This window comes from Peromyscus leucopus, chromosome 11, assembly GCF_004664715.2.
Source record: "Peromyscus leucopus breed LL Stock chromosome 11, UCI_PerLeu_2.1, whole genome shotgun sequence".
Lineage (NCBI taxonomy): Eukaryota > Metazoa > Chordata > Mammalia > Rodentia > Cricetidae > Peromyscus > Peromyscus leucopus.
In genome coordinates this window covers 35,370,746-35,383,489 of record NC_051072.1, presented here as the reverse complement: position 1 = coordinate 35,383,489, position 12,744 = coordinate 35,370,746, and positions in this window count along the sequence as shown.

The following is a 12,744-nucleotide window of genomic DNA, read 5'->3' as shown; positions in this document are numbered from 1 at the left end:
AAAGCGGTGCTCCGTTGCTGTGTCCTCTCCAGGGGAGGAATGCTGTATACTTACCTGCAGGACTCATGGATGCAGGAGACAGTTCTCTCAAGATTCATGTTCAAGACCCCCCAAGAGTCTTTCTTTGAGTACAGCCATCCCATGTGTTAAGTTCCAGCATACGAATGTTAGAGGGGCACCAGCATTCAAATCATGGCAATGAGTAATGTGGCCATCTCGTTCACGAGACATTGTTGCTTGTGTTTCCAGCCACCCTCTGTATTATCCAATAACCTTCAAGATGAAGACTTAGCTTCTAAGTTCAAAATATAGAGTCGTGTCCCATACTTTCACCAAGTTCAGTCGCGTATTGTTTCCAGAATGCACTGGGCTGGGCTGTATATCTTTGCCTTAGCTCTGCAGTCCCCTCATCCTAGACTGTTCTGGTAACCCCCATCCTCTAAATCAGTGGTTCCCAGCCTTCCTAATACTACAACCCTTTAATACAGTTCCTTGTGCTGTGATGACCCCCCCCCAACCATGACATTATTTCATTGCTACTTCATTTAACCGTAATTTTGCTGCTGTTATGAATCACGATGTAAATATCTGATATGCGACCCCCACGAGGGTCATAACCCACAGGTTGAGAACCACTGCTCTAAATAAATACCCACCTATCTTTCCAGATAGAGTCTAAGCATCAGGAGGTGTGTGTGTGTGGGGGGGATCCCCCTCTGGCTCACTCTCCATTCATAGGAGTCAGCATGCTGAGTGAGATACAAGCTAGGCGTCCCAGAGAACGAGTGCCCTCTCTCTGATCTCTGAAGGGCACTGCATGTGCGGGCTGCAACACTCTTCCACAGACAGGAGCTGCCACCTCCTCCAGTGCATCCACCTATACCTCACGCGCAAGGCCGCCACAGATGGAACTTAACCGCTGGGTGGAAGAAGAGGCGCTGGAGACCCTAATCCCCTGGGGCCATTAAGAGCTACGATATTGAGTTTCTGCCTCAGAACTGTTAAGCCCAGCAATAGGCACTTAAGAGGCAACTACTGAATGAAACAAAAGTGTAAATTCACAGTAGTTCCGAGAACTGCATTGTTAAAGATTCACTGGAATCTTTTGCAAGAAAGCGAGGTGACAGGACTTGGACTTCTGACCAGTCAAGTCAGTGACTCTCCAGTTGATGCCGATTGCTCTTGAGACCCTCGTGAAAGGCGTCCTGGGCAAGAGGCACGGGCCTTTTGTAATTCTCCCAACCACCGGTCCCCACCTTGCTGGAGGAAATAGCACAATCTCCAGGCCTCACAACAGGAGGCTGGCTGGAAACAAGCTGTGGTCTTGTTCTGTGTTTAGACTTCTGCGCAGGGGAGGGCACTTCCTCTCCCTTGTGTGTGTGAGAGCCAAGTATCACATTCTGGATGCTGAGGATTGTGATAGAAAACACCGTGTTAGGCCTGTGAAAATGTGAACTGCTGAACTGATGAAACACACGTCTTGGGCTGCAGGCAGGGATTGGGGACTGCTCTTGTAACATCGTCTTCTTCTGTGAGATGCAGTATTTGGAAGGCTTTGTTGATTTCTACTCGGTCTGTTATGTTTGGCAAGACCCTCTAGTTAGGGCTGCTTAAGCGTTTGAAAACTTGTATATTCTTTAGAAGAGAGTAGAATACATAAAAGCTTTAAGTGTCTCCCTACCCTCTCACCCTGCCCCCCTCACCCCCCCAGTCAGTCACCCCCATCTCCCCACCCCCCACTCTCGCCACCACCACCACTGCAGTTACCTCAGGGTGACAAGAAGCCATGGTCCCTGGCTGAGAAACTGACAGACCACAGGTTTGAAGCAAAAGGGGCCTTGTCTGTTTCATTTTCGTCATGAAACTCACCAGCAGGACTGTCCTCATCTGGTTTAAGGAAGGAGAAAGTTAGTTCCTAGAAAAACACTGCACGTTTCTGAAAAGCATCAGAGCTCGGAGGAAAATAAAGAAAGGAAGATCAACTGTGGATGGGGTCGTGCATACCTACATCTCTGCACTTCGAGGAGGAGCCAGGAACATCAAGAGTTCAAGGTTCCATAGCAAGTTTGAGGCTAACCCATCCTATACAAGACCCTGTCTCAAATAGCTATAAAAACAAAACAAAAGACCATGAAAGCCACATCTCTTGTAGAAAGTACTAGAAATTCGACTTCTGTTTGAAACAATTTTCCTTTGCCCAATACTGACAGATTAAAAAAAAAAAGTTTCTACATGCACAGTTTGTTTATTCTCTCTCCCACGTCTTAATTTGGCATTTTTCTTTCAAGTACCAAATCCAGTAAATGTTATTTAAATGGAAAGAGGAAAAAAAAATCATCAATGACTGCCAGAAAACCATTTCCCAGCCAGCCAGCCAAACCACAAGCATCCCAAGATATGATTTCATTTTTAATCACATAATGAGCGGAGGAATATCAAGTAGAAACATAAAGAGGAAAAACAGTTTTCGTTTATTCTAAACCTCTGTCAGTAAGATTCCCGATTTTGGGTTATTTGGTGAAGACAGGTGACAAGATGGTTGCCGATCAAAGATGGCGTCAGAACCTGGTACCGACAGAAAAGAGGGAGGATGCTAGCAGCGATCAGTGATCAGTGACGCGGCGAGACTTGAGCATGACCTCTTCCACTCCAGGCCTTTGGGTGTCTGCACTTCCTTCATCTGCAGAACGGATCCTTCGAACTCAAGATTGTGAAGCCAGGAACTAAAGACCACAGAAGGCAAAGACCTCGGTGTTATGGAACAAGGGCCTTGTTCCATAAGCATCAAGTCTTAGAACGTGCCCATCAAGCAGGGAGGCCAGCTGGCTGCCTTAAACCTGGGAGGGATGGCCTCCGTCTTCCTAGAGGTGGGAGGAAAATCAAGGGAATCCAGAACTTCTTAAGGGATGTCTTTCCCACTAAGTTTTGTTTACACATGCCACAGTCTAGGGGGAAAGGCGTAGGCTCCTTGCACATCCCACACTGAGATGTTGTTTCCAAAAACACCTGGGCATATCTCTCTCATTTCATTTAAAATGTGAAATATAATACAGCACACCTATGCTTCCATTCCCTCCCAAGACTCGGGATTTTAGAGCAAGATCTTCTCCCCTTTCCTGTCTCAAGCACATTGGCTGGAGCGTGGTTTTCCCAATTTATATAAACGTGCTTTCATTTCGTTCTCTGTAATCTGAAGAACTCAGCTCACTTTCGTTACTCTAATTTAGGATTAGATAATCCTGTTTTAGTATTAATAAACAGAGTATATTACTCCCTGGGATACAACTGTGAGCAATTTTTAATTATTTAAAAATTTTTATTATTTTTATGTGGGGTCAGTAGTTCAGGCATACCATGACAAGTCAGCCGTGTGGCAGTCAGGGGACAATTTTGGGGAGTGAGTTCTCTCCTTGCACCTGTATCTGGGTTCCAGGGATCAACTGGAGTTGGTCAGGCTCTCATGTCAAGGACTTTTAGCTGCTGAGTCATCTTGTGAATCAGCAATTTTATAAACAGAGAAACCAATTATCCCTATGGCAGTGTTTCTAAAACATTAATGTGCATGCAGATCACATGGAGAGCTTGTGAAAGAACAGATTCTCATTTAGCTGCTCTGTGGAGGGGCCTGAGGAACTTCTCTTCTAACATATTCCCGGTCCAGGGCTCTTTGGTGTGCAAACAGTGGCTTGTACCGGACAGAATATACTTTTGTCTCCAGAAACTTAAGTCCACCGATGGCACTGGGAAGCAAGGAGAGCACATTGCCTTTGTTTTCCTTGTTTAAAAGCCATAATCCAGGGATGTCAAGTTGGAGGTCTTGCTTATCAGCTGATGTGAGGGCTCTGCCATGTCACCATGGGCCTGGGTTTTTCTGTCTTTCTGCTTTTCTATCCTGAGTATGGTTTAAAGTCCCAAGGCATCTTCCTGTCCCATATGGTGGCTGCTATCTTTCCTATATTATAGTCAGTGGCAGAGGAGGCCCTGAAGATCAGCAGTGGGTTAATCTCTTTTAAAGGCAAAGTCATGAGGTGCCCACCCAATAATTTTCACTTACATCTCATTGTCTGAAATTTAGTCATCTGTAATAGGAGGCTCTTCTGTCCCACCCGGTCCTGCAGCTGCTTTTAAAATAATCACTGAGAGGCTTAATATTAATTAAGACTAGCTAGCTCAGTCGGTAGAGTATGAGACTCTTTATCTCAGGGTCGTGGGTTCAAGCCCCACATTGGGTGCCAGAGGTACACGAATCTTAAAAGGTCTTATTAGTAGAAACAAACCTGGAGCCAGGTATTGGGGTGAACGCTGGAAGATAAGAGAAGCAGAACAAGCCACAGCTACCTCACCTTGCCAGTTCCTCAGCTGATCCTGTTTCCTCAGACTGGATGCCTCTGAATCCTCATCCAAATGGATCTCAGCTAAACTGCTGCTCAAAAGCCTAAAACCTTAATCAGCTCTAGTTCCTGGTTTTCATGCCTTATATACCTTTCTGCTTCCTGCCATCACTTCCTGGGATTAAAGGCATGAGTCACCATGCCTGGTTGTTTCCAGTGTGGTTTTGAACTCATAGAGATCCCAATGGATCTCTGCCTTAGGAATGCTAGGATTAAAGGTGTGTGTGCCACCATTTTCTGGCCTCTGTATCTAGTGGCTGTTCTGTTCTCTGACCACAGATAAGTTTATTAGGGTGCACAATATTTTGGGGGACATAATATATCACCACATTAAACCATTTACCTATTGCTCAGGCTTATTATTAACTAGCTCTTACAACTTGAACTAACCCATTTTCTATTAATCTATGTATTGCCATGTGGCCATGATGTTACCTGTGTTCTAATACATCTTGCTCGTCCAGCAGCTGGCTGTTGTCTGCCCCAACTCTGCCCTTCTTCTCCCTGTATCTCTGCTTGGATTTCCCACCTGGCTCTATCCTGCCTTGCTATAGGCCAAAACAGCTTCTTTATTAACCAATGGTAATCAAACATAGTCACAGCATACAGAGGGGGTTACCCCACAGCTGCCGTGCATCTAAACGAAGAATTGAAAATGTTGCTTTTCCAGTTGGCAACACTGGACTGAGGTTTACTTGGTAAACAGTAAGGGCAGAAAGGAAGCCAGGTAGACTTTAGTACTCTGTACTGTGAGTCACATGAGATAATTGTAGGTTCCCTATTAGTCAGCCATGGCCTTGCCCTCTGGACCATGTCCCACTCCAACATTATGGCTATACTGCCAAAGTGAACAAGAGGCTAGCGATCAGCGTAACAAGTCTGTATCACTGGCTTACTCGCTTTCCCTCTTGACTGGAGCCATCATCACTCCTGGTTCTAAAACTTGATGATTCAGAGAACCAGTCCATCCTGCCTGTTGCTGCTTTTTTGAATGGCATGCTTAGTTTTGTTCAGGTTTTATTTGTATCTTCAGGTTCTCAGATGCTAGGGGACATGGTTACTGTCACACTAGCCAAGATCCTGGCTCAAGGAGGATACTGTTATAGCCTCCAAAGTATTGTCCCTGAGGTTGTGGTATATAAATAAGGGATTGAGTCCAAATGTCTTCCCTTCTCGGTGCCAATCAGTTCATTCTTGAGCAGTAGTAGAGTGAGCCGAGGTAAAGAATGCAACCCAGCCCATTGATCTGAGCATGAGCAATTGGATCTTTGCCCAGCACTTCCAGGGAACAGGAAGAGGCCAAGAAGCACTCCACACTCGTGAGAGGGAGGATTCTAGAGAGATTAAAATCATGGCGTTGCCTGTGGCTCGCAGGTGATGATGGAAAACTCAGGCAAGGTGCTCCTTGTAGTCTTCTCCCTGGACCCTGAGTTCAGAGGCAGTAGGTGGAGGACATATAGATTGGAATCCCCAGTTGAAAGCAAGGCAGTCACAGTCTCCTTTGCCTCTCATCTCAAGGAATCTAAAAAAAATTATTTATGTGTGTAAGGATTATGTCCTTAATTACATCACCAGCCTGCGACAGCGTCCCAGCCTAAAAAGTGGGAGTGCCCTCTGTGTTCTCTCCACACTCTCTCCTTCCGTATTCTCACACACACACACACACACACACACACACACACACACACACACACACACACACGTTCTCTCTCTCTCTCCCTCTCCCTCTCCCCCTCCCCCTCCCCCTCTCCCTCTCCATCTCTCTTTCTCTCTCAATAAAGCTCTAGAAAGGTAACCATGGCTCGTGACTCTTCCATCACCAGTGCATCCAGCACTCTCCTCCGTCGGCATGGCCACCGCGGGCACCACTACTTAACCAACAGTGTGTATGGGCGTTTTGCCTGTATAAATGTTTGGGTAGCACCTGTGTGTCTGGTGCCTGTGGAAGCCAGAAAAGGAACTGGAAATGGAGTTGAAGACAGTTGTGAGCTGCCATGTGGGTGCTGGGAAATGAACTCAGGTCCGCTGGAAGAGCAGCAAGTGCTCTTAACTGCTGAACCAGCTCTCCAGCCCTCATCTCAAGGAATTTATTCCTCCAAATTTTTCATCTGAAGTCCCAAAAGCAGCTTGTGGGCGATGTAGCCAATGTTTCGATGTAGCCCTACTAGGACTTCACTGCTTGAAAATAATTGGTGTGAATTAGCCCAGCGCACCTTGGTCTTAAATTTGATGTGTATGTTGTTTTGCCTGCATGTGTGTCTGTGCACCACAAACATGCCTAGTGCCTATGGCGGCCAGGAGAGGACATGAAATCCCTTGGAACCGGAGCCACAGAAGGTTATGTGTTGTCTTGTGGGTGCTGGGAGTCAAACCTGGGTCTTCTGGAAGAACAGCCAATGTTCATAACCACCAAGCCATCTCTCCAGCCCCTTCAATGTAGCTTTTAAAAACAAGGCAATATGATCTACTTGTATGAATGTAACTATCAGATTTTGGTGTGAAAAGAAGTAGGCCATGAATATGCATTGTCAAGTATGAATACAAATGGAATACGTGCTTTTAATATATATTTATTAATATTTCTAAAATCAAGTCTTTTACAAGTATAGTTATAATCTATTAAATGTAAATTGATATTAAAATATGATTGATTTTTTTATTGAGGTACATATTATGACAAAAGATAATCACTGGATACTAAAATTATAATAGCCCTATTCTCTCTCTCTTTTTCTCTCTCTCTGCCAAGAGTAGTTTTCTTGGGGTTGAATCCAGAGTCTTGTGCATGCAGGCAAGTGCTCTACCACTGAGCTACACAGCCATTCCCCATTTTTGTGAAAATATGCACTTGGAATATTGAAAAAAATCCATGTCCTTAAACACGTTGGGACCCCTTGCTCTATAACAACAGCAATAATACTTTTAGAGAGTAGATTGGGTTTTGAGTTGGATCTAAAATCTGGCTTTTTTGTTTGATTCATCTCAAAAAGGTTGACCTTGAAAGAATATCTATTGATGAGAAGCAAAACATAATCCCAGCACTCAGGAAGTACAGGCAAGAGGATGGAGGGGTCAAGGCCAGCCTGAGGTACCTAGGAAGACCTTGTAACAATTAGAAATCCAAAGGAACAGAATACCTGCTTCACCAAGGCCTTGCAGGTGCTTCATTTATTCATAAGTTAGTTATGAAGATTGTGTTATTTGCCAAGCTCTCTTCCAGATGTCTGGATTCAACAGCAAATAACAGGGGACAAACACATATATGCATTCATGGTTTATAATCTTTGTTATAACTTGGTAGGAGAGAAAAGGTTCTAACCAATCTCTCCCCATATGGTGTTTCTAGCTAACTCTTCATCCCAACTTTGGCAGTAGGATGAAGGTGGTCCTTTTCTAAATAATTGAGGGATTTCAGGGCCCTTTGCTAAGCCATACCATGCCATAGGCCACTTAGTCTTTTGACGGGAGTCATAAGCCTAAGCGACCTTGACACACATGCTGCCATATTTGGGTTTCTCTCCTCTTTTCTTAGATCTAGACTTTGCTTAAGTCTCCATAGCACCAGAACCTCTTCTCCGAGATCAGGTGAATGAGCTGCAGTTAAGCAATTAGGCAGTTAGACAAGGGTAGATAGATAACCTTCAGAGCAACATTTCCTGCTGGCCGAACAGCCCATAATTACATCTCTTACTGCTTGCAACCCCCATTACTAAGTCCCTTCCTGTTTGCAACCCCCTTTGCCTACCTATATATGCCTTGAGAGAAAAATACAATTTTGGAGCTTGATTAGACTTCCTGTCTTGCTCTCATTCTTTGTGTCTCTTGTCCCTCTCATTGCCAGCCCTCCCTTTAGGTCCCCGTTGAAGACCCTGCTGGCAGGGGCAGCCGTTTTTCAGTTCTCTCTCAACAGACCAGATGAATACCTACAGCTACTGTGAATCATATTTTTCTCCCAGAATGACCTTAGACATTACCAAAGTAAATTTACAGCCAAAAAACTGTTTTGTTGTTGTTGTTTTGTTTTGTTTTTTTTAAAAAAAGCCAATGGTAAATAAAGAAAATGGTTCATCTCTGGAACTTCAGATGGACCATTTTATTTTAATACAATTAAATGAGGATCTTCGGCGTTTCATCAGAACCATGCAAAGGTCTATGGAGACTCTTGGCAGGACTTCCAAGAACAGGCTAAATGGGACAGATAGCTGGTTCTGGAGCAGGAGGACTTGAGATCAGGCAGAAATTCAGGCATAAATGACCAGCCTGGTGAGTGGCCAGCAGCAACATCCATCATCTGTGATGGGGAGGAAGCTAAGAGGAAGATAATGGATCAGCTTTCCTTGCCCCTCCCTGGCTCCTCTGACACTGAAGTCATTTTGGCTTTCCATCCTTAAATCCATGCTGTCATCAGGAAGGCATCTGAGGCTGGCCCTGGTTCTTTCCTTCTTCCTCACTTCCGTCAACATCTACTCTTTGGGTGTGGGCTCTGAGCAAGGCCCTAGGGAAGCAGATCCAGCCCCTAATGCCAAGAATTGAGGTTCCTTCCCCCAGAGAACAACACTCTGAGTCCTCCTTCCTCTCAGTGACTCTTGGGATGTCCCCTGGTCTTGCTTCAGCATTGCCTTTTCTGATATTTTATCATACACACTTCCAGTCTTTGACTGCCTCCCTGCCAGCACTTGGAATATCTCTATGAAAGGAACCTAAAGGCCCTTTGTTTGAGCAGACCAATTCTAAGGATATGCTCCTTTCCCCGACGAAGGAATCACCATACCGGATTTGGTCAAGAGGATTCCAATGGCATCTCTCTCCTCACCTGCTTCTGTTAGGAGGGACCATCACAAGAGATGGACTCTGCAGTATTTTTCCAGACCTACGCTGTCTTAAGTATCCCTAGCTCCAGTCTCCACCTCGGGAAAGCCCTGAGGTTCTTGGTTTGGGAAGAGTTTCTCATCATTCTCTCAAATTTCTTTCTGCACATCCTTCGGACTTGTGCACCCACCGGTGGACTCCGGTCTGGACCATCTTTGCAAAGATGTCTGTCTGTAGAGCAAATAGCCTTGGTCTAAGATAAGGCTAAGATCTCCCTTCCACACAGCAGACAAACCTGGCAACTGGTCAGTCTAATAAGACGATGCCTCTCTATAGGACACTGTAGGCAAGCATGCTGGCAGCTCATTAAAAAACAAAAACAAGCCAGGCGGTGGTGGCGCACGCCTTTAATCCCAGCACTCGGGAGGCAGAGGCAAGCGGATCTCTGTGAGTTCGAGGCCAGCCTGGGCTACCAAGTGAGTTCCAGGAAAAGGCACAAAGCTACACAGAGAAACCCTGTCTCGAAAAACCAAAAAAAAACATTTGAGTTTCTGAACCTTGGCATCACTCAGCTGGGTAGCAAACACTTCTGCATGCACAGCATCTACTGAGAATGTCTCTCCACCAATAAAACTTGAGGGGCAAGGAGGATGGATGGATGAAGCTTGTGCCACGTGCTATGCTGAGATATGGGGGGCAAAGTCACTGTCTTGGATACAACGGCCTCCATCTTTGGATAGCATCTAAGTTTAGCTAGCTTGTGACCCTTTAAAAAGAGCAAAATCACAGGCCATTTTTAGATCATTGAAGTCAATACATTTCCTACCCAACTGTCATTTTTATTGGTCTATTAGAGGCCACATACTATTTTTATTAAATTTTCCATCTCTCCCTGTCCTGCCCCCTGTCACTGATGCTAGCCTACCCAACCCTTCTTCCAGTCCTCAATGTTGGTATTATCTGATGAGGTCTACATTACTAGAAAATTTCCTTCAAGAAATTCAGCACTAATAAAATATCTGAAAACCCATTCTTCCGACCTTAAGGGACACTTGATGAAAATCAATTCTGATACAAACAGTTATTCAATATGTAGAAGAGATTTACAGATACTATTTCATTCAAGATTAGTTGATAAGAAAACAATGAGAAACCGATCTTAGAAATTTGCAGTTGGCTCTGTTTTGTGTTCCCTTTTCAGGTCCCAAAGCCCCAGAATCCTCTTCTCAAGTCTCACATGCATGAGCACTTCTAAGATGGCCCTTCCTTCCAGATGTTCTGCTCACATTCTTCTTCTCCGATGGAAGAGATGCTTAGTTTTCAGTGCCAAGTGTCCACCATTCCACACTGGATTCCAGCTGACTTTGTCGATGAGGACCTTTGACCAGTGTGTGGATTTGGCCATTTCTTTTCATTAAACCTATCTTCAGTTGTAGGCTTAAGGTAAGAAGTAAGGTTCCCCTAGTGTATGCAGTCAGGACACAAGGACAGATGCTGTGGAGGTTAAAAAAAGACCAGAGACTGGCTGATGTGGAGCCCGTGTGTTTACAAAATAAAGTAACATTCACTTAACCCAGTCTGTGCCTCTGTGAAAACTGAGTTTACATATGTAGGTTGCTTATTATCTGTGCTAGGGATTTTCTCAGGTATTTTATAGATGTTAGTAATTATTTCTACGAATTTAAAATAGGCTCCATTTTCCATTTAAATGCATTCCCCTTAAGAATAAATATGCAGCAGCCGTTATTTTTGGCGCAGCATAGTTTGGGTCTTAAATCTCCTCCCAAGGCCCCATGTTGAAGGCTCGCTCCGAATCCCTCGGTGTTGCTCTGAGGTGATAGAACCTGTGGGAGATGCTTCCTAGTGGGAGGAAGTTAGACCATTGGGGGCATGCCCTTGAAAGCGATATGGAGACCCAAGCGACCTCTTTTCTCTTTGTCTCCCGCTGTGGTAAGGTGAATCATTTCTTCTACCACGTGGTCCTTATGCTATGAGACCTTGCTACAGACCCAAAAGCAATGGAAGAAACTGATGATGGACTGAAGTATCTGAAACCCTGAGCCAAAATCCATCTCTCCTTCTTATAATTTGATTGTATCAGGTATTTCATCATGTGACTGAAAGCTTATTAATACGTGATACAAGCCGACAAGTCCGAATTGTGGTTGGATTCCAGCATGGAGGGGGCAGGGACTCACTAGCCCCCACCTCCAGCTGAGGAGTTATTGACAGTTGATGACTACTAAGGTAGGGGGAATCGGACTTTTTAAGGGTGTGATGAGCATATGGACAACGGACAACGAGAATTGAACTCAGTGAGTTATTGTTGGGGGGGCAGTGCTAGAGCGAGAGAGAGTGGGAGGGGACATAAAGTTTGGAGGGGGGTGGGAGGCTGGATCTGGGAGGAGTTATGGGGAGGAACAAAGGTGAATATGATCCAAATACAGTGTACGCACCATTGAAACGCTCACAGCTTAATAAAAATCTATACTGCAAAAGAATTGTGCTTGGGAACAAAATCAGAGCGAGGCACGGGGAAGGTATTGATTGAGTGTGGTTTAGTGTGAGCTGAGCACGTGTTTCCTGCTTGCTTTGTCAAAGTGCTTAGGAAAGGTGTGATGATGCATCGGTTCTGTGTTTTATTAAGAGGGCTTCCCCCTACACACACACACACACACACACACACACACACACACACACTCACACACACACTGACACACACACATACACACTCACTCACACTCACATACACACACACTCTCTCTCACACACACTCACACTCACACACACATACACACACACTCACACATATACACACACTCACACACACACATACACACACTCACACACACATACACACACTCACACACACACACACTCACACACACACACACACACATACACACACACTCTCTCTCTCTCTCTCTCTCACACACACACACACACACACACACACACACACACACTGAACGTTTTATTCCTCAACTTAACACTTCACGACAAAATGTTCTATTGTTAAAATGACTGTACCGAGAAGACTCCATCGAGACGTCATGTGCCTCATTATTTGGCAGGCAAGCATTGTTTCGGTTTGGATGCTAACAAATGAAAGCTCTCATCCCGTGCAGGGTGGCCTCGGAGTGTGACTGCTGGAGAAAAGGAGGCGGGAGGACCGTGTCAGTCAGGACTCGACTGAGACAGCCTGGAAAACCTCAGAAGCTAAGCAGGCCTGTGGCTGGGTGTTCTGTAGGCCAGAAGTCAAGAAGTCAAGAGAACTGAGCCGCCCCCGGAGCCCTGCGGCAGAGCTGACTTTTGGTTCAGTCATTCAGGTGTGGCTGGAAAGCACTGTGCTGCCTCGCCCTCACCTCTGTCTGGGACGTCATAGACAGCTGCAGAATCAGAGCATCCATTCTCGTGGGATGCAAAGGACACCAAATCTGCCTCGTCTGTGACATTCCCGGTGAGGTCTTCCTTGCGTGCTGTCGTTGGGACTACAGACATCATTGCAGAGTCCAGAATCAGATGAAGATGTGGGGAGTCAGCG